General features: G+C 40.9%; 1 protein-coding gene and 1 long non-coding RNA gene across 4 annotated transcripts in view; one reads left to right on the top strand and one right to left on the bottom strand.

Moving 5' to 3' along the window:
* Positions 1 to 463: 463 nt before the first annotated feature.
* LOC133087088 (uncharacterized) lies at positions 464 to 25,780 on the bottom strand. Of its 3 annotated transcripts, XR_009700380.1 has the most exons (7): positions 25,735 to 25,779; positions 22,560 to 22,664; positions 15,236 to 15,375; positions 14,573 to 14,621; positions 12,903 to 13,138; positions 12,508 to 12,614; positions 464 to 2,418 (listed from the first exon to the last, which is right to left on the bottom strand). It is a non-coding gene; the product is annotated as an uncharacterized LOC133087088 (long non-coding RNA). The 3 variants fall into 3 exon arrangements; XR_009700379.1 differs by lacking the exon at positions 22,560 to 22,664 and having other exon boundaries at positions 25,735 to 25,780; XR_009700381.1 differs by lacking the exon at positions 22,560 to 22,664 and having other exon boundaries at positions 14,573 to 14,617; positions 25,735 to 25,780.
* The window catches only part of ABCD3 (ATP binding cassette subfamily D member 3), a 176,920-nt gene continuing 175,073 nt past the window's right edge, over positions 24,639 to 26,485 (top strand). The window contains exon 1 of the mRNA XM_061183856.1: positions 24,639 to 24,827. The gene's annotated coding sequence lies outside the window, so the exon portion shown is untranslated. The remainder of the gene's footprint in view (positions 24,828 to 26,485) is intronic.

Raw genomic sequence — 26,485 nt, 5'->3', positions numbered from 1 at the left:
TGTTGCGGTGCTTGGGCTCCTCATTGGGGTGGCTTCTCTTGTTGCCGAGCATGGTCTCTAGGCGCATGGGCTTCATTAGTTGTGGCACACGGGCTCAGTAGTTGTGGCTCACGGGCTCTAGAGTGCAGGCTTAGTAGTTGTGGCTCGTGGGCTTAGTTGCTCTGCGGCATGTGGGATCTTCCCGGACCAGGGCTCGAACCCGTGTTCCCTGCATTGGCAGGCAGATTCTTAACCACTGTGCCACCAGGGAAGTCCCCAGCCTGGCATAGTCTTCTATAGATAACCTTCCCACAGTAAAAAATCTCTTGAATTGAAAAATTAACAAACCATTAAGAAACCTATAGAGGAAGATTGGAAGGTTGGAGGCTTCCACAGTTCTTGCATGTATACCCTTGCTAACCTCTCCCACAGACCACATAAATTGGTCACAATGAGCACAGTTGACGCATGCATTTCACCATTAAGTACAGAAATTTAATGCCACTGAATTTGTATACTTACGAATGGTTACAATGATAAACATTATGTTATTTATATTTTATCCCAATAAAAACCAGAAATGTTTTGCCCTGGAGTTAGGGAAATAAAGAATAAAAGAAGACAACTTGGAGGGCACTAGCAGGAAGGAGAGTTGTTTTGGGAAGGAGAGAAAGAAAGTCTAGAGCTTATCCCGACTCTTTTCTGTAAACTGCAATCCAGTCTCCAGCTGTTGTAACCAGGAGGATGGGATGGATTTGTCAAATTACCTAAAAGATGGAATAATGGCAGGATAAGTAGAGAAAGCTGATGTCCTCCCTTCCATTCTCCTGTGTCACATCCTCCATCAATCCTGGGTTTCTAGGCATCACGTCCCAACTTTGAATAATGACTTCCAGTGACATAGAAACATTTCAACTCCCTTCAAGGGTTAATCATATTGCCACAGTTGACAACTGTGCCCTGTTATGATTATTAGATATAGAGATAGCTATAATATTGCTCTCTGAGAGACAAGAAACAGTAGAAAATTTAGTCTTATAGTATATTAGTATACGCATGCACTGTATAGCACACATATACACACCCATACACACACGTGTCCAAACACATGCATTTACAAAATATTCATGTAGGTATATATGCATACATATTTAAACTTACTTTCTAAACGAGGATTTATAATTTTCTAAAATTATTCTAAATCCTTATGTTTGCCAAATATGACAGCATGATAGGGAAGGAACTGAGGCCCCTGTGCTATGTCTCTGGGCAAGCACAAGGCAGGAGGTGTGTTAGAGGCTGCTCTTTCTGGAAACAGCCCAGCACTTAAAGCTAACCCTGAGATCAACACCATCAGTGAGACGAGTTACAGGACTTCATGGCAGCGCATCACAGAAATTCAGGAATGTATCAAAGCATTCGTCACTCTGGTGGCAGGAAATGAGCTGAAAGAATTTAGAGAATTGCAATCACACATAATAGTGTTATCATTGGGAACTGTAGAATTTGAATTATGTGCATGCAGGCTTCTCTTTTTAAATGAGTTCCTACAGCAGGTACTGCTTACAAGTACTCAAGGCAAAGGGGGTTCTGGATAAAATCAACTAGTGACTGGCTACCTACACTTGGACAAATGCTATACAGAGCAGCTAGGGTTGGTGAAAATCAATTCTGAGCTATGTGTGCAGCATTGGCAGCACTGCTGGGGGACTTTTTTCCCCTGGGGATGTCATGTCCTAGGACTACCATGCTGATGGACATGCAATTACTGAGGCCTCTGCATGGAATAGTCTTTGGTCCATAGGTTTTCACTCCTCAGCGTTTATGAGAGCATGGCATATGTGTGGGAGGGGACAGTGCAGACAGGTGGTGAGGGAGGTTATGGAACGCACCAGGTCTCTCTAGTGCCAAAATGATCCGAGCTCCAGGCACAGCTCTTTTACCAAAGACAGAGACCAAAGTAACCCATAGCCTGGCAAGCCTCTTTATACTTCCTAAAGTTGGCAGATAATCACAATCACCAAGAAACTCTTTAAAAACACAGATTCCTAGGCCCTACCACCCAAAAATTCTGATTCAGAAGATTTGTGCTGGAGCCCAGAACCCTGTCCTTTTAAAAAGTTCCATGAGTGGAACTTTTTAAATCCAATGTAACTATAAAACTATACATCAAAATGTAACTATAAACTCAGAAAATCAGTGGAACTTTTTGTAATCCAATAGGTTTGGGAACCATTAGTTTAAGTAATGGTCCATTTTTGCTAATTCTTGGTAAAAAATGAAAGATAAGAGAAAGAGAAAGATGGCAGAATGGGATTTGAACACTCTTCAGGGTCTTCAGTGCTCTTCTCTGCTGTGTGAATGTCCATGGCTCTGAAGTATTTACTGGATGATGAGAGGGGAAGCCTTGCAACCTGGAGACTGATGAAGTGCTTCATGCTAAAGAAAAAGAACCAAGAAGGGGCTTTGTGTAAACTGATGAAGATGATTTTCCTCTCTGTGTGGTTTGTCCCCAGGCAACAATTATGACTGAACATCTGACCAAATCTAAATTACTCAGGTCTAGTTCAAATCAGTATTTCTCCTTCTATGGGTAAGGGAGGATATATCCATTCCCCTTTTGTGGACATGGTCCTTCCCTCACTTTTCTCTCCTTTGACAGTATAGGCCTAGTATTTAAAGCTCTATAAATACCACGTTAAAAAGTTTAGCAAAGACACAGTGATCAACAACCTTTTTTTAAAGCTTAAGAAAAAATGCATAAAAGCATTATTTTAAATTCCAATGCCAACTCTATAAGGTTCTTGTTATTACTGAGTTTATTTTAATGAGATTACAAACCTGGTGGGTTCTGGTTTTGTACCAAATAGGTAGCCATTTGAATGGCAGCCTGTGTACCACTGCTTCTGTATTTAAAGCACTGCATGGTCATGAAACATATTCTTCATAAGATGACATTGCTGAGGGATAGCCTGGTGCCAGGCACACATGGTTCGTAGGGCTGAATGGTTTAGAGAAGTCTGCAAAGGCACCACCCGTGAAACTTTGGAGCATCACTACTGTCCCTCACTTCAAATGAGATTTCTTAAGAGGTTGAAGTGGAAGATATATAATATATTTCAGAGTCTCATTTTCAAATGCCCCAATTGCACAATTTTTCAAAAAACACATTTGATAACTCACCTGGTTACCAAATATTTAAGAGAACTAGAATCAATTACCTCATGGAAAGAATTTTCAACTCTATACATACATAGAATTTATTTTAGTCACTGTAGAAAGAGTAATGAAGAAGTGGTAAATTACTATTTTACTTAGTTTTTAATGGGTATATCCAGAAGCAATCTTACCAGGATTTGTGTAACTCAACCTATATGCCAAATCAGACAGCAATGCTCTTTGCTCTGACATTATTTGGTAGGAAACAGTGTATAAATTTAGCAAGTCAATAAGATGCTTCTAAAAAGAATTATCTTCAAAATGTAACTATAAACTTAGAAAATCAGTGGATACTGTGAAATGACAACATAAAACCCCAATTCTACTTCCAAATATCCTTATCAGCACCAAGAAATCCTCTGGGTGGGGAATTGTGTGAGTTTCTAGTGATGCAAAAAGGTATGAGATGTGGCCCTGTTCCAGTTGCTTACAATCCTGTTTGGAAAACAGAGCTCAAACATGAAAAAATGAAAAATAAATCATAGAAATTTTATCCAATCTAATTCTTCACAGATCACCTTGATTCTGACAAGAATGGCCTTGATGGAAAAAACATGAAGCCAGTACTGGAAACATGGTTCAGACTGTTTCAGTGGGGTCTTCAAAGAAAAAATTAAAAGGAAGAGTTAACTAATTTACTTTATTCTGAAGTGCTTGGAGAACTTTACTTATGAATATCAGAATTTTTAAACTTTTAAACTGAAATAGTCACCATTTCCTGACAGAAGACTTCAATGTATCAAACACTTTACATACATTATTTTGCATCATCACCTCAGTCTTCAATGCAGAGATTATTATTATTATCATTATCTTTATTATTATTATTTTACAAATGATAAAACAAGGACTTGAACAGGTTAGGACTCATAGTATGGTATGTGGGTACCATAGATACAAATAAGGGTATGGTTCATCCTTTTACGCCCCTCTCTGTGTGAATCCACATGTGGTCACATGACTTGCTTCAGCCAATGAAGTGTGAGCAGAAATGATGTGTGTCACTTCTGGCAGAAGCTTTCATGGTTCATCGTGCTTTCTCTCTCTGCCATTAAAACAGCAATGTTGCAGATGCAGGGAGTCTGCATCCTGGAGTAAAGACTATGTGGAATAGAGCCACACTCAGTCCATGATAGACATGTAGCATGAATGAGAAGCAAAATTGGGAAGTGGTAAGGCACTAATATTTGGGAATTATTGGTTTCTGCAGCAAAACCTAGCCTATCTTGATAGATATACATAGCAAGTGGCAAAACTAGGATTCACACCTAAGTCTGTTTAATTTTCAAGCCCTGGGCATAGCAGAAAGGTGCTTGGCACAAACTCGGCACTCCATAAATATTTGTTCATGGAAGAATGCGTATTTATTGCTCAGAACTGAACACAATACTTCAGATGTGATCTGATCCACATAAGGATCATTAGGAATACAAATACTCTTTTGACACTGAACATCTGTTAATAAGGCTTAAAGTGCATTAGCTGTTTTTGGATCAATCATACTTATTTTTTTAACAAAAATGTATTGTCCATCTAACATGTACAAAATGAGATGTCATGGATGATACAAAAATAAAAGGTAGAAATAATTGGCTCCTAGCTAATCATGATTTTATGAGTGAGAGTCACACATTCATAAGCAACTGGGTCACAAGGCAATGAGTAGAGGGTTGGAGAGAGTGTGTTGTTGAATGCAGACAGAGTGTGGAACTAGGAAGCCATGAGTTTCATTCATTCATTCTGCAAATATATGTTGAGTATCAACAATGAGTTGGGTCCTATGTTTGCCTCTGCAGATTCAAATTTAAGAAATACAGCTCCTGATCTCAAAGATCTCACAAGCTAGTGAGAGAGACGGATTTGATAATAGGGAATTACAGTAACAGCTGTGATAAAGTTAAACTCAGGAAGCTGTGGTATATAGAGAAGGAATACGAATCAGCCTGGAAGAATCAAGGAAGGTTTTCCGGAGGAAGTGATCCTTAAGTTGATTCCTAACAGATGAGTGAGTATTGCATTATGAAGAAGGAAAGGGGATGTACTGGTGGAGAGAAGGAGAAATTAATTCATACCCCTGTGAACAGTGGGTGAAAAAGCCAGGCAGGTCACAAAGACAAGGTAGTCTGAAAGGACATGATTTGTTCCAGGAGACAAGTAGCGCACTGTCTTAGCTCAGGCTGCCATAACAAAATAGCCTATACCAGGTGGCTTATACAACAGTGATTTATTTTCTAACAATCTCATTGTGGGTTAGGGCTTCAACACATGAATTTTGAGAGCACACAAACATTCAGTCCATAACACACACCATGGCTGGAAAAGTAAGGTACAATTTGAAGAATAGTGGAGAAAGAAAATTGAGAGGTAAGAAGTGCAGAGTATAGCAGACACCCATTAGATATTCTTTCAGCTTGCAGTGATTCTCAGTTCTTTGTGAATGCCTTATACACAGAAGGGAGCCCCCAGTGGTCACACCTGTGCCATGCGCTCCTTCAGAGAGTGTAGAGATTAACTGTTACCCATGTTGGGCTAATCAGAATATTATTCCTGGGAATTTTGAAACTAGAAGTGAGGGACACAGAGCCTGGGAATCTTTAAGCTGAGTCACATTAATGACAATTCCGTAAAAAGAAGGACCACCACAAACAGTGCACAATTATAAGTGGTAGCCCTGGTTAAGGTTTTCAAACTTCTGCTGCTGACATCCTCACAGCAGCCCTGGTTGGGGTTCTTCCTGGCACTTGGTTGTTCAATTCCTCCAATTCCACAAGCTTCTCCAATATCATTTCAATAAACTAGCCTCTCTTTTCTTGACTCAGCCAGAAGTTTTTTAAAAAACAGTTCCTTGCAACCAAAGGAATTTGTACTATTAGAGATTATTATATCATGATAGTGTGTTTGGATTTTACCCTCAAGACAGTGGAGAGTCACTGAAGGGGTCTGAGAAGGGAATTAACATAATAAGACTTTTGTTTTGGAATGACCATTCTTTTGGTGGTATGGAAGATGAGTAGATTAGAATTACAGAGATTGGCTAGAAGGTTGTTGTAACATTTTAAGCAAGAAATAATGAGGTCAGGGGACTTCCCTGGTGGCTCAGTGGTTAAGAATCCACCTGCCAATGCAGGGGAAACGGGTTTGAGCCCTGGTCCGGGAAGATCCCACATGCCGCGGAGCAATTAAGCCCACATGCCACAACTACTAAGCCTGCGCTCTAGAGCCCACGAGCCTCAACTACTGACCCCGAGTGCCGCATCTACTGAAGCCCACGTGCCTAGAGCCCGTGCTCCGCAACAAGAGAAGCCACTGCAATGAGAAGCCCGCGCACCACAACGAAGAGTAGCCCCCGCTCTCCGCCACTAGAGAAAGCCTGCGCAGCAACGAAGACCCAACACAGCCAAAAAAGAAAAAAAAAAGAAAGAATGAGGTCAGACGGAATAGAGAGGATGACTGGATTTCAGAACTATTGAGAAAGAAATAGGATCAACAAGGGCTTGGTGATCAAATGAAGGGGTAAGAACTGGCGCATTAGGAGTCAGAGATGATTGCAGAAAGTTGGGAAAATGGAAAGCGGCGCCATTCAATAAAGGAGGAGGACTGGAGCAGACTGTAACATGGAGAGAAATAGTAATCATTTAATTTGTAATATATTGAGTTCTGGGTACTGGTCAGATATACAGTCAAAACTCTCAGCAATTAGATTTAGAATTTAGGAACAAAATTTGACCTCTAGACTTAGGGACAATCAGTGTACAGATGGTTCATGCTAGTGACCGTTGACAGTGGATAAGAATACTTGGAGAGATGAGAAGAGCATTAAATGAGAAGGGGGAGATGAGAAGAGGGAAAAGGAACCCCAGGAAAATGTCAACATTTAAGAAAAAGAGGAGGGCAGGAGATAATATTGTCCTAGAAGGCAAGACAGGAGAGAGTTTCAAGAAGGAAATTGACAACAGTGTCAAATTTCTTCAAGAGGCCAAATAAGGCAAAGACTGAAAATTCAATTGTATTGAGAAATTAGGAATTCATTGCTGACCATGGCAAAAGCAACATCAGTGGACAGTGTGAAACTGAAAGATATTGGAGTGAATTAAGGAGAGAAAAGGAGTGAGAAAGGTAAAATGGCAAGCATAGACCCCTGCTTTCAGTTTAAGATTTGAAGTTACATTGTTTTGGGGAAAAGGGAAGATGTGGACTAGGGACACCTAGAAGGGTCAGAGGTGAGGTTAGAGATCTTAAAAGAATAGTTACTCCAATACGTACAAATGCATGTTCTTCTCCACCAGTGTTAAGTATAAGGTGGAGAAAGTGGTTAGTTGAATTGACCCAGGATTGGGGTTTTTTCAGATGGGTATGTAAAAGAATGAGAAGAAATAGAATTGCTAGTATCAATTAGGCAAGAGAGAGATTGAAAGGAGGTACCTTTGTCTTTTAAACTGCCTGGAGAAGGAAATGAGGACAAGATGAGACTGAGAAATTGGAGGTGGGGTGAAGGAGTCAAGGGGCTTAGCGCTTTTGATACAATTTAAAAATATGCATTGATAAGGTTAGGAGATGGTGCTCAGATAATGGAGTTTAAGATTTCAGAGATGGAACAATTCCAATTGATGACGAGATCTGGGGTGTAATCAAGAATGTAGGATAGAAAAAGTAGGTAACAGGTAAAGATTAAGGATCTGTGAGGCTAGGATACTTGAACATGTTTATACGTTGATGAGAAGAATACATTAGAGAGGAAAAGTGTGTCAGTCAGTAGGAAACAGATGACATACTCACATTAGTTTAATTTGAGGAAGGGACCATTTACAATGGTGTAGTTACAATATAGGGATCCAACAGGGGATTGTAGAGTACCCTGGGGCAAAAAGCAAGTGGAACCATTACCTTAGATTTAAAGGGGTGGGGGGGCGGCGGACACAGTAATTACCAGAAACCAGAAGGAGAGGGCTGTTTTGAGAGGACAGTGACTTTGGTCAGAAGAAACAGCAAACCCAAGAAGACTTAGAGAAGAAAAAGTCAGAGAAATAAATACTCCCATCTCATGGTCCTCCCTCTCTCAGATCTCCTGCTGGGGCTTCCCATTGGCCACACCCCCAGAGAGTAAAGGGCAAAGAAGCCTGCTGATACAGTTCATACAGACTTCAGCCTCCCCCAGCCCAAGCAGGGTAGACAAGATAAAAGTGCCTCTAGAGAGGCAAACAGCGCGACTCAGATTAGTGATGTTAGAGATACAGGCTAGAGAAAGGCAAATCAACAGTGCGGATTTCTGACGAGGTGGGAGGAGATGAGATTCCAGTCTCAGATAGAAGAATGGACTTAAATAGGAAAGATAATTCCTTTGTTATAAGAAGAGGGAATTAATAGAGGATGGGCTATCATAGCAGATGGTTTTATGGTTTCCATTTTGTCTATGAAGCAGAGATCATCAATTGAGATGACTGGAGGAAGAGATGAGAGTGATGAAAGGTTTGATGTTACCATTGGGGAACATCAGGGAAAGCCAACCAGAGAATTGTAGCAGGATTGCTGAACCATACTGAGGGTCATTTGAGGTATGATCATGAACTTAAGGTGAAATCAGTCTGCTCTTTGTGTGATTTTCTCTAGTGTTGTTTAATTGCTCATGTTCAAGTATGGAGAAAGCAGGTAGTTAGGCTCCATGGATGGAATTTTTGCCACATGGAGGCAAGGGAGTTTTTGAAATGATGAACCATAAATCTAAGTTGCAAAGGGGGGAAAGTAAAGGCAGGAGGGGACTAATCCATAAGGAAAAATAAAGGAGTTGATAGAGCACTGGGTGCTCTAATAAGGCATAATCGAACAAACTAGCTGGAAAGATGACAAGTTGTAGAAAAAACAAGATTCTTGAACTCATGATTTTGAAGGTTGCATTGGCCTGTGCCCTTTCAGTCATAAGTAATAGAAACTAAACTCAAACTAGCTTAAAATAAAAAGGAAGTTATTGGCTCACTTAACTGGGTCCAAGGGCAAGGGCAGAGGTAGCCTCAGACACATCTGGATCCATGGGTTTGGAGGACACTATCAAGGCTCTCTTTTTTCATTTCTAAGGTTTCTTAGAGGTTTCTATTCCTTAATCTCTCTTACAAAAGACAGACTTTCTCCATATGGCCCCCTATGGAAATATGGTTACTGGCAGCTCTAAGCTCACCTGACAGAACCTCATGGTCCTTTAGGAAGAGAGACTCTTCCAGTGTCCATAGACCAAATTTTCTGGAAGGAATGAGACTGACCTTGCTTAGGTCTCAGCCCATCCGTTGAGCACTTACGTGCGCCGGGCACTATGCAAACTCTCTTATATCCACAGTATTATTTAATTTTCATGACAATTCCTGTGAACTACTGAATTGGATGGTGATTGGTTGCCTCTCCACTGACCATTCTCCCTTCCCCTTTCCTACTAATGTCCAGATTTTCTGTGGGGGAAACAGGAACTCCCCCATTGTTAGCAAAATTTTTAAAGGATGACAGATTCCACTCTCGGATGCAGGGAGAGTCCTGGACTGTTTTAAGCTAAGCAGAGATACTCACCTCCCTGGTCTTTCATGGGATTTATTAGTATGTAGCTCTTTTTAACACATGTACATATACTTTAGAATAATTTATACTGCGTAAGTATAAAAAAGTAAAATTACTTTTAGAATAACATGTATTCAATTTTTTCTATTATAAAATTATGTCCATTGTAAAAAATATAAATGGCTTATGTCATTTATAGTTGGACCTAGTGTTTATGGTCGTTTCTATAAAGATTTAGCATTAAGTCTTTGACCAGAAGAACACTTCTTCATTATTTGTTGTTCCATGGGAAAATCACCTTGATTTCGATGATTTTCAACTTATATTACCTAATTTAGGAGCATTGGTCATGAGGAACACAAGGATTACTTGTATGAAAGCAGTCTCTCAATCTCTCTCTCTTTCATTCCCAGATTTGTGTTTATTCAGATCTATAGCATTTTACACAAGACAAGCTAAGCATAGTCCTTAAAAATTATTTTTGTTTTAGTTTGTTTGTTGCCTACAAAGTATTCATAAAAACATTTACCAGAGAGCAATGATATAATTATCTGTCCTTATGGTCAAGAACCTATGATACAGGACTTCCCTGGTGGCCAGTGGTTAAGAATCCACCTGCCAATGCAGGGAACACGGGTTCGATACGTGGTCTGGGAAGATCCCACATGCTGCAGAGCAACTGAGCCCATGTGCCACAACTACTGAGCCTGCGCTCTAGAGCCTTTGCGCCACAACTACTGAAGCCCATGTGCCTAGAGCCCGTGCTCGGCAACAAGAGAAGCCACTGCAATGAGAAGCCTGCGCACCACAATGAGGAGTAGCCCCTGCTTGCAGCAATTAGAGAAAGCCTGCGTGCAGCAATGAAGACCCAACACAGCCAAAAATAAATAAATAAATTTATTAAAAAAAAAAAAAGAACCTATGATGCTATGTGCCACAAAAAAATAGAGAGATGAAGAAGAAGAGTGAATAAGTAAATAATGAGTTCATTTGTATGGTTTCACAGACTTAATCTTGCAAATCCAACTCATGACAATAAACTTATGAAAACAAAGCATTAAAAAACTTAGAAAGTAATAATAAACCGTAAACACAATGCTGCTGAAACTCAGCTCCACCACATCCTCAGCTCTGGTTTGAATGTAACACAAGTGTTTTAAATTGCACAGGGTGGAGGCCCTGGCAGGAAGGAAGCATCGGATATTGCTGGAACATATCTTTGTTTGAGCAACAGCTAATGAGAAAGGTCACCATTATGCTTTGCTTTCAAACACTGTGTTTGTTTTGAAATTGGTACTGAACATTTCTTCACAAATGCTGGTTTATAACATTGAGGTACACAATCCTGTAGTATTAACCTTTTTACTCCTAAGTGGAGAATAAAAACCAAAGCTTATATTCTCACCACTGTTTTGATCAGAATATGTCCGTTAAAGACAAAATGACTTCCTATTTATGGGCTCGGGGTTCCTATTTATAAAATTCCAATAGTGGGTTTAAAGGAAATTTAGCCTTATAAATTTTTTCCTGCAGTTTTAGTGTTATTCATAAACTCATTGTCAGGGTTTGAGATGCAAGGCTTTCGGGACTTTGCTTCCTAACAGTTTATTGCATTTGTTTAATGGACCAAGTCAGTGGCACTAAGATCCTAAAAAAGACCTTAACTTTTTTCTGGGCAAAGTGTTTGCTGACAACTGCAATAAACGTCAGAAGGCCTCCTCCCTGAAAGGACTGATACATCAAGAATAGTAAAAGCAGTAATAGCAGGCATTTCTGCTCTAACTTTGAGGGAGAGAGAGAAAGGAATCTATCAAATCTCTCCGTTTATATTTTTGGTTTTCCCTGTTGGCTGGGCTGTTGTATTCCCATGTCCACAGCACGTTCCACTGTGGGAGCCTGGAGCTCTCAGAATAAACTTTGGGAAAGGCTGGGTCCACCCTCTGGGGATAAGGGAGCCAGAGGGAGGAAGGGGAGGGGGTAAAGGAAAAGGGAAGGGGACGGCTGTCTTCCTGTGTTTGGATGACCTTTTCTTATGTTTATCTGGAGGGACCGCGCAGCCCCGCTGGTTGGTGTCTTTCTGCCATGTTGCCCGACATGATCTCTTTCTTTGCTTTATGTAGGTAAAGGAGCTTTGCTTCTGCTCGAAGGACTAGATATAAATCTCTGAGGAAAAACAAAAGTGTACAAGTCTGCTAGGGGTGGGTGCCTAGAGAAAGAAGTCTTAGTAAACGTGCACATAAGCCTGTGTCTAATGGTTCCCTAAGGGAAAGATCTGGGTGTCTCTTGGAGCCTTTGAGGGAGGGCCCTCCAGTGCGTCTGCCTTCCTGCTGAGAACTAGACTAGAGATTGTCTTCCTTCTCCTGAATCCTCATCATTTAGCAAAATACCCCCCACCTGTGGGTATTCCATAAATATTTCTTGAATGAGTAAATAAATGAACAAATGAATGAGCAGAGTCACTGAGAGGGGACTGGGCAACAGGCAGTGGGGTTCCTACAATAGCTAATTTATTTGCCAGTCCCTCTCTAAGGCCCTGTGTAGCTCCACTTCAAAGAAACCAGTTTCAAGACTTCCTGCCTCACATTCCTGGTGGGTGAATCACTTGTTTCTTCTGGGTAGGGGAGACTAACACCTCTGGTTCCCACCTGTACTTTTCATTTCAGTGTTGACCTCTGACCCTGGCCTGGCCTTAGCTTAAACGTTATTTCCCCAGAGCAGCTATCCCTTAATGCCTTCACTCTCCTCCATCTCAATTAGATCTTTCCAACATACCTCTTATGAAACTCCATTTTCTTCATCGCACTTAACACAATTTCTAGTTCTATCCATTTGTGTGATAATCCATTCTATGCCTGCTTTCTCCACTAGATTACACACTCCTGAAAGAGAGGGGACCATGTTTATTTTCTCATCACTATATTCTCAGCACCTAGCACAGTACCTGACATATAGCAAGCACTCAGCAAGTATGTGTTACATGAATGAATGAACACATTAGTGAATGGATTATATTGGGAAGGAGAATTTATATTAGGTTACTAAGTAGGGATGGAGGATAAAGGTGAGAGTCCAAAAGCCCTACCCCAATCAGACCTTGAACACTTCATGAGTTTGAGATCCTAGAAGGGGATGAAGTGGTTAGTAATCATAAGTAATGTGCATTTTACCTTTGGAAGCTAGATAGCACTCAAGACTCCTGGGAGTACCAGTAATTTTCTCTTCCATACCCAAAATAGCAACTTTTTCCACTTCTTCAGTAATAAATTATTCTTGGTCACCAGGAATCCAAACCTCAGAAGGACTCTTTTCCTCACACCACACACCTTCACAATGCTTCTTGCTAGTTTCTTCCTTTCCATGCCCATGAGGGCCGTTTGATCCAGTGTATTAGTCAGCTTCCTTTCTATTGCAAGTTACAGAAATTCAGTTCTAATTAGCTTAAAAGCAAAAACCAGGAATATATTGGATCATGTATCTGGGAAATTGATGACCACCACAACCCCTGGCTCACAACCTCCTCATAGCAGCAGAGAGAACTCTGATTGCACCCTTGAGACCACTCCTGAATAGGTCCCTGTTGGGGGAAAGGGGCAAGACTCCGATTGGCCTGGCCTGGGTAACGTGCTCAACCTTGTAGACCTTGTGTGGAGGGTGATACAGTCACAGAAAGAGCTCCTCAAGGAAAAGAGGAATTGTGTTACCAGGATGAGCTGAGGAAGCAGTGACAGATAATCAAGAACAACTAAATATCTTCTTGCAATACACCCTGTGCCAGGTGCAGTGGTAGGTCCTTCACCTACACGAGGCAGGATATACAGGGGAAATGAGGATGTGCTATGGAATCAGATTGCTTCAGTCCAAATCCTACCTCTTTTTTTTACTAGCTATGCTATTTTGGACAAGTTAATCTCTCTAAGTCCCATTTTCTTGTGATAAAACAGTGATGTAAGACACTCAATAGAATAGTATTCAGCCTTAAAAGGGAAGAAAATTCTGGCACATGATGCAACATGGATGAGCCTTGAAGGCATTGTGCTAAGTGAAAGAAGCCAGACACAAAAGTATAAACACTGTGTGATTCCACTTACATGAAGCACCTAGAGTAGTCAAATTCACAGAGGCAAAAAGTAGAAGAGTGGTTGCCAGGGCCTAGAAGTTGGGAACGGGGAGTTATATTTTAATGGATATGGAGTTTCACTTTGGGAAGCTGACAAAAGTTCTGGCGATGGTTGGTGGTGATGGTTGCACAACAATGTGAATGTACTTAACGGTATTGAACTGTACACTTAAAATAGGTTAAAATGGTAAATTTCATGTTATCTATATTTTACCATAATAGAACAGTGATGTAAGGATTAAATGAGACGGCAGGCATAAATGTGAAATATTATTATTCTCATAATAATCCTTAGAATGAGGTATAATCTCTATTTTTATCACTGGTTATATGGAGACTTAGAGGTTAAGTAACTGGTCCAAGCCCACCTAGTTAGAGGGTATCCAAGCCAGACTCAAACCCAATACTTGACCCCAGAGCCCCTGCTGTTTTCTACTATTCCATGCTTCTTCCCAGCACACTGCTTGCTAACTACTATCACCTGATTAGTATTTTAAACGCTGCTTTATGTCAGGTTCCTGTTTAACAAAACTTTAAGAGGTTTACTCCTGGTCTAAACCCCAAATGCCTCCTCCTGGCACAGTTTTCTTTGCAGTCTGACCCCACTGACTTTTCTAGCCTCATCTCAAGGTCTAGGCCCTGTTTTACCCTGCCCCGTGTTATCTGTGTCCATAGCACATACTGGTTCTCCCGCTGGGACAGTATTGAAACTCTACCCACCTTTCAGTGCTCAGTTCAAGACCCAACTCCTCCAGGAAGCCTCACCTAACTGAAAAAAAGGCATAGTCAGTTCTTCCCCTTAACTGACATAGTGTTTATTATTTGAGAGCAACACACCATGTACTGCTTCCATAAAAATGATGACTTCAGTTGTTCATTTCTTATCTCCACAGCGGACTGTCAGCTCACAGAGAGCGTGGATTGTGCCGGTTACTTCTTTAAATTCCTCTCAATGTTAGTTTAGTGTTTTGTATTGAGCAGTGACTAGAAGACACAGTAATTTTTTAACAATGCTGATATAGGAAATATGATTAATGACAACTGGTTAGCACAACCATTATTTGGATTGAAGAAAAACGTGTATTATTTTCTTTCTTGTTAGAGAAGATCCTGGAACTTTTCCTTGTACTTTTAGGTCAGTTCAGGACATAATGTTTCCTAGTCAGCATGGAAATAAAAAGATTAAGCCTGGTTAAAAAAAAAAAAAAAAAACTGATCTGCTGGTGGGCCTGTGTGAGAGGTAGATGTCTCTGGCTGATTAAATTCTGAAAAACATAAGCAGGCAAAACTATCTACAAGGCAACTAGAGACGAGGCAGTGGTTTTTTTGAGCACGTCTCAAAAAATAGAAAAGGTCATTTCAAGTTCTGCAAATAGTGCTTACCGTGCAAATACTTCGGTCTCTACCTAGGTGCTGGAAATGTTAATCATGGTGTCTTCATGTCCATAAACCATCGAAATGATGCTGTCTTTTACCTCCAGCCACTGCTTAATGGCCAGTCTTCTGTGGACCATGTAAAGGATCTGCAGAAGTTCCCCAGAGAATAATGGTCAAGGTGCTAGAAACAGCAGTCTGAGCTGATGTTCAGCAGAATGCCCTAATGAGTAGCTCTCAGTGGTCATGTGGTTTGTTCTGATTGACTTGTTCGTGTTCTTTAAGTATTTTAAATTTCACCCCTGGGCAAGGGGAACAGCACTGGAATTGCAGGCTGTTCTATGTGGTAGGAGCACAGAACATCAATGAGAGAATGACAGAAGATGAGGCAGGAAACATATAGGTAAGGACCAGGACTTGAAAGAATTCAGATCAACCATTTGGGCATATAAGCCACAGAGAATTGTTAGGAGAGTACTATGAGCAGACGTACCTTTTCAAAAGATTAGAGAGACTGGCTTTAGAGTGGATCAGATGAGCAATGATGAAGACTTGAACCAAGGGCTTGGCAGTGCCAATGGATAGGAGGGGATGATGTAAGAGATATATTTTGAGTTAAAATCGACTGGGTTTATAATTGGATGGAGATAGTGTCAAAAGGAGTCAGAATCTGAAATGCGAATTTTCTATTTGGTGGAACATGCCAAGAATACACTGAAGTTTCATGTTTATTTTCACTGCCTTCCCTCAAAGTTCAGGGAATAAATTGTGGTTGATCATGCATAGGATACGTGAGTAGGGCAGTTGAATGTGAGGTTTCTGGCAACTCTTGAAAAATGCGGTCACCCCATCTGACCACATTTTGGTTCAGTGAGAGTCTAGACTAGAACAACAACTCATTTAAATTTGTATGAGTCCAGGCTTGCCATGACTGAAGGAGATACGGAGAATATTCTGAAGGCTGATGGAAACTATGGACACAGCAGCCAGATGCCTTCAGATGAGGCCATTTCCTAACCAACTTATAGGACATCATGTCCTCTTCTTTGCAGTAGCTGAGCCTGGGTATCAGTGAGATTGCTACAGCTTTTTTGGATCTTTCCCTACCTACAAGGCAGTCAGGCTGGAAGAGCTATGATGAGAATGGAGAGCATCTCAAGAGTTTGGAAAGCCCCAAAGGAGTGACTCTGAGTTATTTCCCCAGGATGGAACAGAAAATCACCCTGCTGAAGCTTGGGTTCACAGAGAGGAAAAATGTAAAAATGTTGGTTTTTTATATCCGTGGTGATATCCATCACATCCATGGTGAATCCATCATATCCATGGCCATATCCCTTATGACTGCCTTCTTTAGTAGTACTTTAACTTTGCTTGTCTAAGTAAAGGAAAATATAATAAACCACTAAGCAATTTGAAATATTAGTAGATTTTTTTATTTCATCTGGATTTAGGTCTACAATTTTCTAACTCAGGATTTTCTTTTGAATGATATTTCTTCAAAGATAGAAGTCATTTCTCCTCTCAGTGAGGACCAAGACTAAGGTATCCTTACAGTTTTAAAACTAAATTATTCTTTGGACCTGCAAAGAAGTATGCAGATGTTGTAACCTGAAAATAACCTCGGAATTTTCCCACACTCTAACAAATCCCTAAACTGCCAAATGGCTATATACCAACATTTCCAGATACCCCTGGGAACACATTTGAGAATGCTTAATACCAAAGAAAATGTTAGGGAAATATATACACACTCAAAAAATAGGAGTTCACACCAAAAGTGCTCTCCTGTTACAAGGGAAGTATCTCAAGTATAACATGATTATATACGTATGATAAATTATTTATACAATATTAAGATCAGTTTTAATTTAGCTTTCTTGCTCACAAGTTAACACTTTTATTTTACTAACATGTTTAAAGCAACAACAAAACAAAAAAATTGTACCTCTCTTCATTTGTTCACACATATTCCCATTTGATGAATAGAAAACAAAATTATTTGTGTTCTATCTTTACCAAAAGGAAGACAAAGAGATAAAAATATCTTCATTTCTTTTGTTCTTCTCTCCCTCTATTATGCTGGTCTTAGCCACAGCCAATCCCAGCATGAACCCAACTAAATCCTTCTTCATGCCTGCTCATGAGCAACTGAGCATGGATGAAAAAATCACCCAAACTGCAGATAGACACTCTTATAAATTCTTGGCTGCTTCCTCCTCTGTAGGACACTCTGTTAAGCCAGCTCTTCTACTTTTTTTTTAATTAATTAATTAATTTATTTATTTATTTATTTATGGCTGCATTGGGTCTTCGTTGCTGCATGTGGGCGAGGGCTTCTATTGTTGCAGAGCACGGGCTCTAGGCACGCGGGCTCAGTAGCTGTGGCTCGCAGGCTCTAGAGCGCAGGCTCAGTAGTTGTGGCGCACAGGCTTAGTTGCTCCGTGGCATGTGGGATCTTCCCGCACCAGGGCTCGAACCTGTGTCTTCTGCATTTCCAGGCGGATTCTTAACCACTGCGCCACCAGGGAAGCCCCTCTTTTACTTTCTATTACAATGATCTCAAACCCTCACTGTCCTCAAACATCTGATCCTCCATGCCTTACTGTAAATGGATGGCTTTGGATAACATTTCATACAGAAAATATAGGCAAATCACGGCCAACACCCTAAAGGGATTTTATAATGGAACATAAAGTGACTGTAAAGGTTGTCCTTAAAAGTAAGTACACGAGAATAACCAAGAAAATGAGAAAAACAAAAGCAACAGGGGCAATATTGCCCTCCCAGTTATCAAATAAACCATAAAGCTACTATCATTAAATCATGTGGAATTGTTGCTGCAATAGATAATACATCAGTGGCACAGACCAGAGGCCACATATTAGAATACAGATAAGATAAAGGTAGATTTTACAACATTGGAAAGGTTATAATGTTTAACAAAATGGTGTTGGAAAAATTGGCTGTCCACGTGGGAAAAAAATAGTTTTATCTCCCCTTCTCACCAATTTAAAAAATTGGATACATTTAAAAAGCTGTAGGTTAAATACAAAATAAAACTATAAAATTAATAAACAGAAATATGGGAGAGTGTTTATGATTTTCATAATGGGAAAGTCCTTACAAAGCAAGACAAAATCAAGAAATAGACCCAAAAAAATGGACAAATTGATTATAGACTATCACTGACAATAGACTATCATTGATTATCATATGTCATTGTGTACACTGACCTTGGCCTTTAAAGAAGCCTATCTGGTAATATCTATCAAAATGTTCCTATTCATTTACTTATTTATTTATTTCCAAGATTCTCTTCCTTAAAATTATTCACATCTGTAGACAGATGTTCGTTGTAGCACTGTGTGAAACTAAAAAATTAGAATCAATTTCACTGTCCTGCAATAGAGGGATGCTTTAAATAAATCACAGTACATTCATATGGAAAGCTACAAGCCTTTCTAAAGAATGAGGTGGATAATAATGTATTGACATAAAAATCCCTTCAACAGAGAGAGAGAAAAAAAAATCAGGTTTCAGAACACGAGTATGTATGATCACATTCGTAAAAACCAAAAACAAAACAAAACAACTTTGAGTGTGTGTGTGCATACTTATTTAAATGCACAGAAAATGCTTTCAAAGGATACACTTCAAATTCAAATTGTTAATTCCCAATCCTCCTCTGAGCTGGGAAATGGGATTTGGAAGGATGGCAGGTATGAAGGAGAAATTTTAGTTTTACTGTACTACTTTTGTTTTGTTTGAATTTATTATTACATAGAGCATATAATCAATTATACTTTTAAAACAATTTAAAACGAATAGAATAGAAATTATCAGAGCTATTGCACATAATAAAGACAAACATTATTTCATTAAACTATTGTTTTCTGAAACATTTGTCTCAATTGTATGTGTGTAGAGCACATACTGAGTCCCAGTGTGTAAGATATATTTCTTACTGGAAGTTGCATCTTAAAAAATGATTTAGGTAACATTACTCTCATGAATTCTTTTCATCGGCTTCCAAACATAATCTACTATCTTCCATCTCTGAAAATTTTCCCTGATCTTCACACGTCCATCCAGCTCTTGTCTTGTTGACAAAGGTTTGTGAATGAGTGGTCTGCATTTGAAGATGCACATACCAGTCACTTCTCAACACACCTGCTCTGGTTCTGCCATCAATAACCTTCCTGTGGAGAGATCTTTCACAGCCCTTCACCTTCATGGATGTCTCAGCAGTAGTCTACACTAAGGATAGGCTACTCGTTCCTTCTTCATACATTCTCTTTTAGCTTCTATGAGAATGCACTCTCTCCTGCTTTTCCTTCTGCCTCTTTGCCTACTTCTTCTCCTTGGGTGGCTTCTCATTTGTGGGCCACCTGACCCTGAAATGTTAGCATCCTTTGGGGCTGGTCCTGTGCCCTCTTCCCTCTTCACTCTCTACTCCCTCCCTAGGCAATCCCAACCATTCTCATGTGAACAGTAACCATCTGTGTTGTTCCCCACTCTACACCCACCCAGCACTTAACACAGTACCTGGCATATAGTTGGTGCTAATGAATAATCATTGACTGAATGAATAAATGACCAAGGGTCTCCTGACTCCTGATCATATTCAGTCGTTCTTGCTGCCATGAATCTTGTATGTTTGTATTTAATTGTTTTAAAATAATTTTGAAAGGAAAAGTGCTCCTGAATTTAGGAGTGTAATTTTAAATAATTTTCCTAGGCAAGAGCACATTGCCAGCCTTTACCCCCTATTAAACAAATGCTAGATTTGGTAAATTAGAGAATGACACAATAAGTTGTCTAATTATTTCTATTGTTTTGACTGCTGGACAACATATACACATTTTCAACATTTGTAAGACATTTGTTTCTGAACATTTCCATCTGGCAAAGCATTGATGCTTTTATTTTTTCTTGCTATGATAGTAGTACCCATATGTAGTCCTCAAGAGTGAACGTAACTCTTTGTCATTCCTCTCTATGCATCTTTGAATCCATAGTGGATTACACGAGGCCTGGCACAAAGTTTATGCTCTAGGTCTGTGAATTTGATTGAATTTGAATTATTTTGATTATGATAAAATATCTTAGAAAAATAATTTTTAGTAATTAATGCTTAATAATGCCCAAATGATAATAATCCTTCCTAGTTTACAAAATATTTTTACATAGATTATTTGAAGACTTTCCCATCCCTCCCCCGCAAAAAACCCCACTAGAATATAGGGGAAAAGATACTCATAGTAGTAGTGGTAGCAGCAATTTACCCCACATCCTCTTCCCCTACTTCACCCGAGAAATTAAGCAGTTTATCTAAGGTCTTGGTCTGGGTCTCTTTCAATTAGGTCATGACATTTCTAATTATAATTTGCTACAAAAAGCCAGGTAGGGCATTTGGGGATTGCATTTCTTAATTCTACAGAAATACATAGTTCCTCAGAAAATATGATGGAAAAATAATGTCTAAGATCTACCCTCTTTTTCTGCAGAGAGATGGTATATAATAACTGCTATCAATACTAAAGCCAAGGCATGTCATCATCTTCTTTGTTTTCATTTCTGTCAGCTGGGATTGTATCTTCTGCCCCATTTCAAACCCTCCTGATCCCTTCCCTTACTCCAGCTGCTGCTGCAGGAACCCGTTTTGAGTAGGTGTCAAAGGTACAACCTGATATGGCCTTTCCTCATCCTGCACCTTTTGCTTTCACTTCCTCCCCTGGGGTCCACTTGGCACTCACATGTGTGCAGCCCTGAAGAGATGGGGAGTCAATGCCTAGCGGGCCACCTTTGACCAACAGAGGTACAAATCTCTGCATAAGTGCTCCCCCTTTTAGTTCCTCAGGGGACTGTTCAGAGATGCATTTCATATGGCTCCTCAGAAGGTCGTGTGACACTGAGCACCTGTCACCCGCAGCCCTGACCAACACATACTTGTACTGGCCTTCCCTCCCTCCTTCTCTCTTTCATTCCTCCTCTTCCCAGTCCTGCTCCCCAGAATCACGTTTCCAAATGTACAACAGGGGTGTCATGCATGCAAGCCTTTGGCTCAGGCTCTGGTTTGGTATGAACCCAGGCACTGACTGGGGTGAACCTCCTTCTTTTAAATGTTACTGGATGATAATACATCCTAACATTTGCTTCACACTGTCAGGTATTCTATTTCATTGTCACAACGAACTTATGAGAACAATATCTCTACTTCTATTTGGTAGATGAGGAAACTGAGGCTCAAAGAAGTTAAGTAACTTGATTAGGGTCACATCAGCTAGAGAATGGTAGAACCAGGATTCAGCATGGGTCTGCCGAGGGGAGGTCAGTTCCTGCTTTGCTATGACACAGCCACCTACCATCAAAATATTTGCAGAGGGCTTTTCTCTCAGTGCCTACCACTCTGGAAAGTGCTGTTCCTCGCTTATCAGCTCTCTGCCATGACACTCACAGCTGTTCCAAATACATCCACGTTGTTTCCAGCCTCAGATACATCATGTGTAGAGGATTTTTTTTTTTCAAGAAGTTTTATTATGAAGGAACACAAAGGAATAGAGCAGTAGCTGGAGAGGGGAATGTGGGTCAAGGAAAGGGTTTTTGAAGGTGAGAAATATTTGAGCAGATGCCTGTGCTGAATGGAATCACCTGGTAGAGAGAAAGAGCTGGATGATGCAGGAGAGAGAGGAAATAGGTAAGAAGGGATGAATCCAAAAGTAGAAGTAAAGAGACTGGTTTTTGGAGGGATAGGGTCAATTCCTCTGTTATTACTAGAGGAGAAAAGAAGAAATTCCAATAGATAAGTTCAGGTCTCTAGGTAAGTTGAGATCTGCCTTATTAAAAATACAAACCAAAAGGAAAGGCCCTTCTTCTGATCCTACAGTGCATACTCCACGAAGGCAAGGGCTATGTCTGATTTGTCTATTGCTGTATCCCAATACTGACCTTTTAGAAGGTTCTTGATAAAGATTTGTGGTTGCTTAATAAATAGATGTAAATAAATTATATACTTCCCTTCACCACCAAAAATTTCTGAGACTAATACTAAATCATCAAGAAATGGATAAAAAAAAAAGTCATGAAGCAAGAAATTTTAGTGAGTTGAAATAACCCACAAATAAGTCACTCCTCCAACCTTTGCTATTTAATATGGGTAAGTATACACACAAGGTCCAAAAAATCCAGCTGGCTAGGTATGGGGTGGTAAAGCCCTTACGTGGCAGCAGTACTTGAACCAAAAAACATGGGAGTTGCAGTAGCCAGACAGCTCAAGGTGAGTTAGCGGGGGATGGAAACACTGAAAGAGGAATGTAATCCTGGCTTCCTGTACCTGTTGAGGGAGGGTGTCTATGGCCAGGGGAGATGGGCTCCTGCCTTCTTCCGCTGGATGGAGTCTTGTAGTGGTCTCCAGGTGCCACGCTTTCAAAGGAACAAGCTGGTACATGTGCAGGGGAAAACAACCAGTCTGTTTATAAATATACTTGAAATATTCTTACATGAGGGCCAGTGAAGGAACTGGGTGCGTCTAATTCCAGCAAAAACACTCAAGAGGATCATAGTAGTGCTTTTTTGGTATGTGAAAGGCTGCGACCTTTCCAGCACATTCCCTCTGAAACCTCGAAGCCAAGCATTCTTTGACTCACTTGGGCTTCCAATTGATTGGCCCTACCACCTTTTCACTATCTCACTTCCCTTGTTGGCTAGCTCAGATTACATAGGCCAACATGGTAATCACTTCCTTGTTTATACCCTCAAATTTCTCACTCCCTCTCACCTATCCAGTGCTCGCTTCAGGGCTGAAGGGAGGTTCAAGGCCCAGGCATGGCACTGGACAGCTTCTCATGGTCCAAGACCTTTCTTTCAATTCATGACTGTTAGGAGGGAAACCTCCGTCCCCATACCTGCTGTTTTCTTCCATGTGGGGGACATGAATTAGTGTCACACTCCTGGTCTCCTTCTCTCCAACTAGCCCTCTCCCACTCTCTCCCCACCAGATAGCATGATGTACCTCACTGGTGACTTTGGAAAGAGAAATTGGACCTGTGCCAGGTGCAAACACACCTTCCTTGCCTCTCTCTTCTCGGCAGTTAGTTGCCTACAGGGGGTCACTTGTTTTCTGCCTTTTCTCTTCCATGCTGTAAATTTCACACAGGGCCCCTTGGGAAGGTCTGTGAAGGTCCATCGAAGCTTAAGCCTGGGTGGGTAGGCCTGCGTAATTCTGGGGTTCAGTATATCGAAGTTCATTTAGTTCTCAAATCAAAGCCACGTTTTCCAACTGCTTCTTTCCTCCCTCCTGAAGGGAGTTTGCCACCTTCAAAGAATATTGATTCTCTCTGTTCATAGGGCATGAGAGCTAACGACCCTACCGGAGTCAACCTCCCCCTCCTGCCTCTCTCCTCCCTACCCACCTCTGAGCCTGACCCTGGAGAGAACGAGCCCTGACTGCAGCTACGAATACCTGGGACTTGGTTAAGTGTGACTCAAATGTTTGTAGATCAAATAAAATAATAGATGCTATATGTTTTAATGGAGACCACATTTGAGGAGTGGGAGCAGAGGGAGGCCTGGAGTCTGGTGGTTTAATCTCAGTGACCCAACAATACCGTCGTCTTAAGTGACCTCAAACCTTTGCTGCCTGGCAATCCTCACCGATTTCCTCAGTCAGCTGACTCTCCCATTCTCCAAAGACTGGTTTTCACCGATTCTCTCTCTCCTCAAGCCTTCTCGCTTTCAACTGTTGGGCTTGCTTCTTATTTTACTTAGAAAATAAAAGCATAATAAGAGAGCTTCCACAGACGTACCACTAAATCTATCAAATGTCTGCATCTGCGTCCTTGCATTCTGTGTGCCTTCAGTTGCAAGTCTCCTTCTGTAACTGTCTGTGTTCCTCTCCAAGGCCAACACTCACCTGGACCCTGGCTCTCTTACGCATTCTCCATGCAAGTACCTTGCTCTTGCCATTGTCTCCTCTCCTGCATCATCAATTTCCCTCTCTCTACTGGCTTATTTGGATAAATATGCAAATATTCTGCAATATCTCCCATCTTAAACAAGCAACCAAACACTCTCCCCTCACCCCATATCTCCTTCCAGCTACTGCCTCATTTCTCTGATTCTCATTATGACGAAATTCCTTGAAAAAGTTGTCATACTTGCTGTCTCCACCTCCTCTTCCCTCATTTTCTCTTGAACATACTCCAGTCAGGTTTTTCTCCCCATTACTCCACTTCCCCCTCACACAAATCTCAAGATAACCAATGAGCTCCATGTTGCCATATCCAGTGGCCTGTTCTTGATCCCCATTTTGCTTGACCTATTAGCATTGTACAAATCTGATCCCGCCCTCCTTCTTCAAACACTTGCTTCATTAGTTTCTAAGGCATCATTCTCTCCAAGTGCTTCAGCCTCACTGGTTACTCCTTCTCAAACTTTGCTGGATGCCACAGCTTCCTGAACTGTAAATGGGAGACCTCATCCTTGCTCCATCTACACCCCATTTGGTCTGTGGCTTTATACACCGTCTGTTTGCTGAAAGCCTGGTCCTCTGCCCTGAAGACTTCACCCTGTCAACATATCCTCCTAGATGTCTAATGAGCAGGTAAAATCTAATATTTCAAAATCTGAGCTCCTGATCTTTACCACTAAGCCTGCACCTCCCCCAGACTTTCCCATCTCAGTACTTGTCAACTTCATTTTTAGCTGCTCTGGGCAAAAACCTTGGTGACACAGAGCTTGCCGTGGCTCTCAAGGCCTTGCATGGTGCGCCACATTCCCCCTCATCCCATCCCTCCCTGATCTCACCTCCTATCCTCCTCCTCCTGCTGTTCCTTACCCCAGGGCCTTTGTATTTTCTGCCTGAGATGCTCTTCTCCCTAGTTATCCATCCACATGGCTTGCTTCTTCATTTCATTGGGGCCTTTCCCCAAACAGAATTATATCAGAGAGAACTTCCCTGACTATCTAATGCATGATATAAGCCCCTCTTCCTCCCCACAATCACCTCATGCTTGATTTTTCTTCATAGCACTTCTTCCTACCTGACAGCACACTTCGTTTTGTTTAAGGCATTTCTCACCACTAGAAGGTAAGTTTATGAGTGCAGAGTGTTTGAACATTTTGTTTACGGCTCTCAACCTTAGCAGTTAAGAGTGCCCAGAGCGCAGCAGGCACTCTGTTTAAGAATGAACTCCTCAGGAGTGAAAGTTATTCAAAAGTGCAGTGGCTGCTTGGAGAGCTGCTCATCAGTGTCACTGGAGTGGAATGGGCACACAGCCAGCATCTGAGGGTTTGTCGGGCTGAGGGTGAATATTTGGGTTTATTGAACCCAAGACTCTGGCTACATGAAATTGTGCCCCCTGAGGTCATCAGTACGTCCCTGAACACCAAACCCCAGGTCGTTGTCAATTATTACCCTTATAGACCAGGTTTCCTCTCCCATCCCTCGGCTTTGGAGGCAGCACTGAGCTGGCTGGGTCCCCTGCCCCTTCTCAGAGCACCCCACTGACCTCTTTGCTGTCTCCTCTTCCTCCTGTTGGTCCTTTAAATGGAGGTGTTACCCAACATTGCTTTTGACCCTCTTCTCTTTTAAAACTCTCTCTAAACTCCTGTTAATCATTATCTTTAGATGGTATCAATGCATGAGAAAGATTAGCAAAATGGCTAGAAGGAATATTTTAAAAAAGCAAAACACATTTTGCTTTGCATTGTAATAAGTCCTGATTTTGGTTGAGAAGACCTAGGTTTGAGACCAGCTCTGTCACTTACCAGTTTTGTATCTGTGGGAAAAACTCCTAACTTCTCTGGGCTTCCATTTCTGCATTTACAAAATGGGGATAATAACGTCTTACCTTACATATATTACCTTAATGTATGAAATTTGAATGATGTATTTGTTTTATAAAACATAATGTTTTATAAAATATAACTTGATCTATAAATACAGATTCTATCATGACAGACTGGAAAAAAAGGGTCATTGAACTATTTTCTACACGGAATAATAATTGATGTGGGGAATTGTCTTTTTATTTCTCTGTATACTTGTAGGGAGAAGGTTGTGTGGGCCCAAGGTTGCCATTTAGGCCCCATGTCAAGACCCGATCTAATCAGTAATGCACTATAACTGCCCATGGACCTAGTATTTAAACCACAAATAATCTAAAACTATGCAACCAACAGATTGAGCTGAAATGTTTCTTTTGCCCAAATCAACCAGGAATTCATTTCACTCCTAGAAGTTAACAGTCCTCAAAATCT

The sequence above is a fragment of the Eubalaena glacialis genome, chromosome 3 (assembly GCF_028564815.1).
Source record: "Eubalaena glacialis isolate mEubGla1 chromosome 3, mEubGla1.1.hap2.+ XY, whole genome shotgun sequence".
Classification (NCBI taxonomy): domain Eukaryota; kingdom Metazoa; phylum Chordata; class Mammalia; order Artiodactyla; family Balaenidae; genus Eubalaena; species Eubalaena glacialis.
The sequence above is the reverse complement of the archived record's forward strand: the minus strand, read 5'-3'. Positions and strand labels throughout refer to the sequence as shown.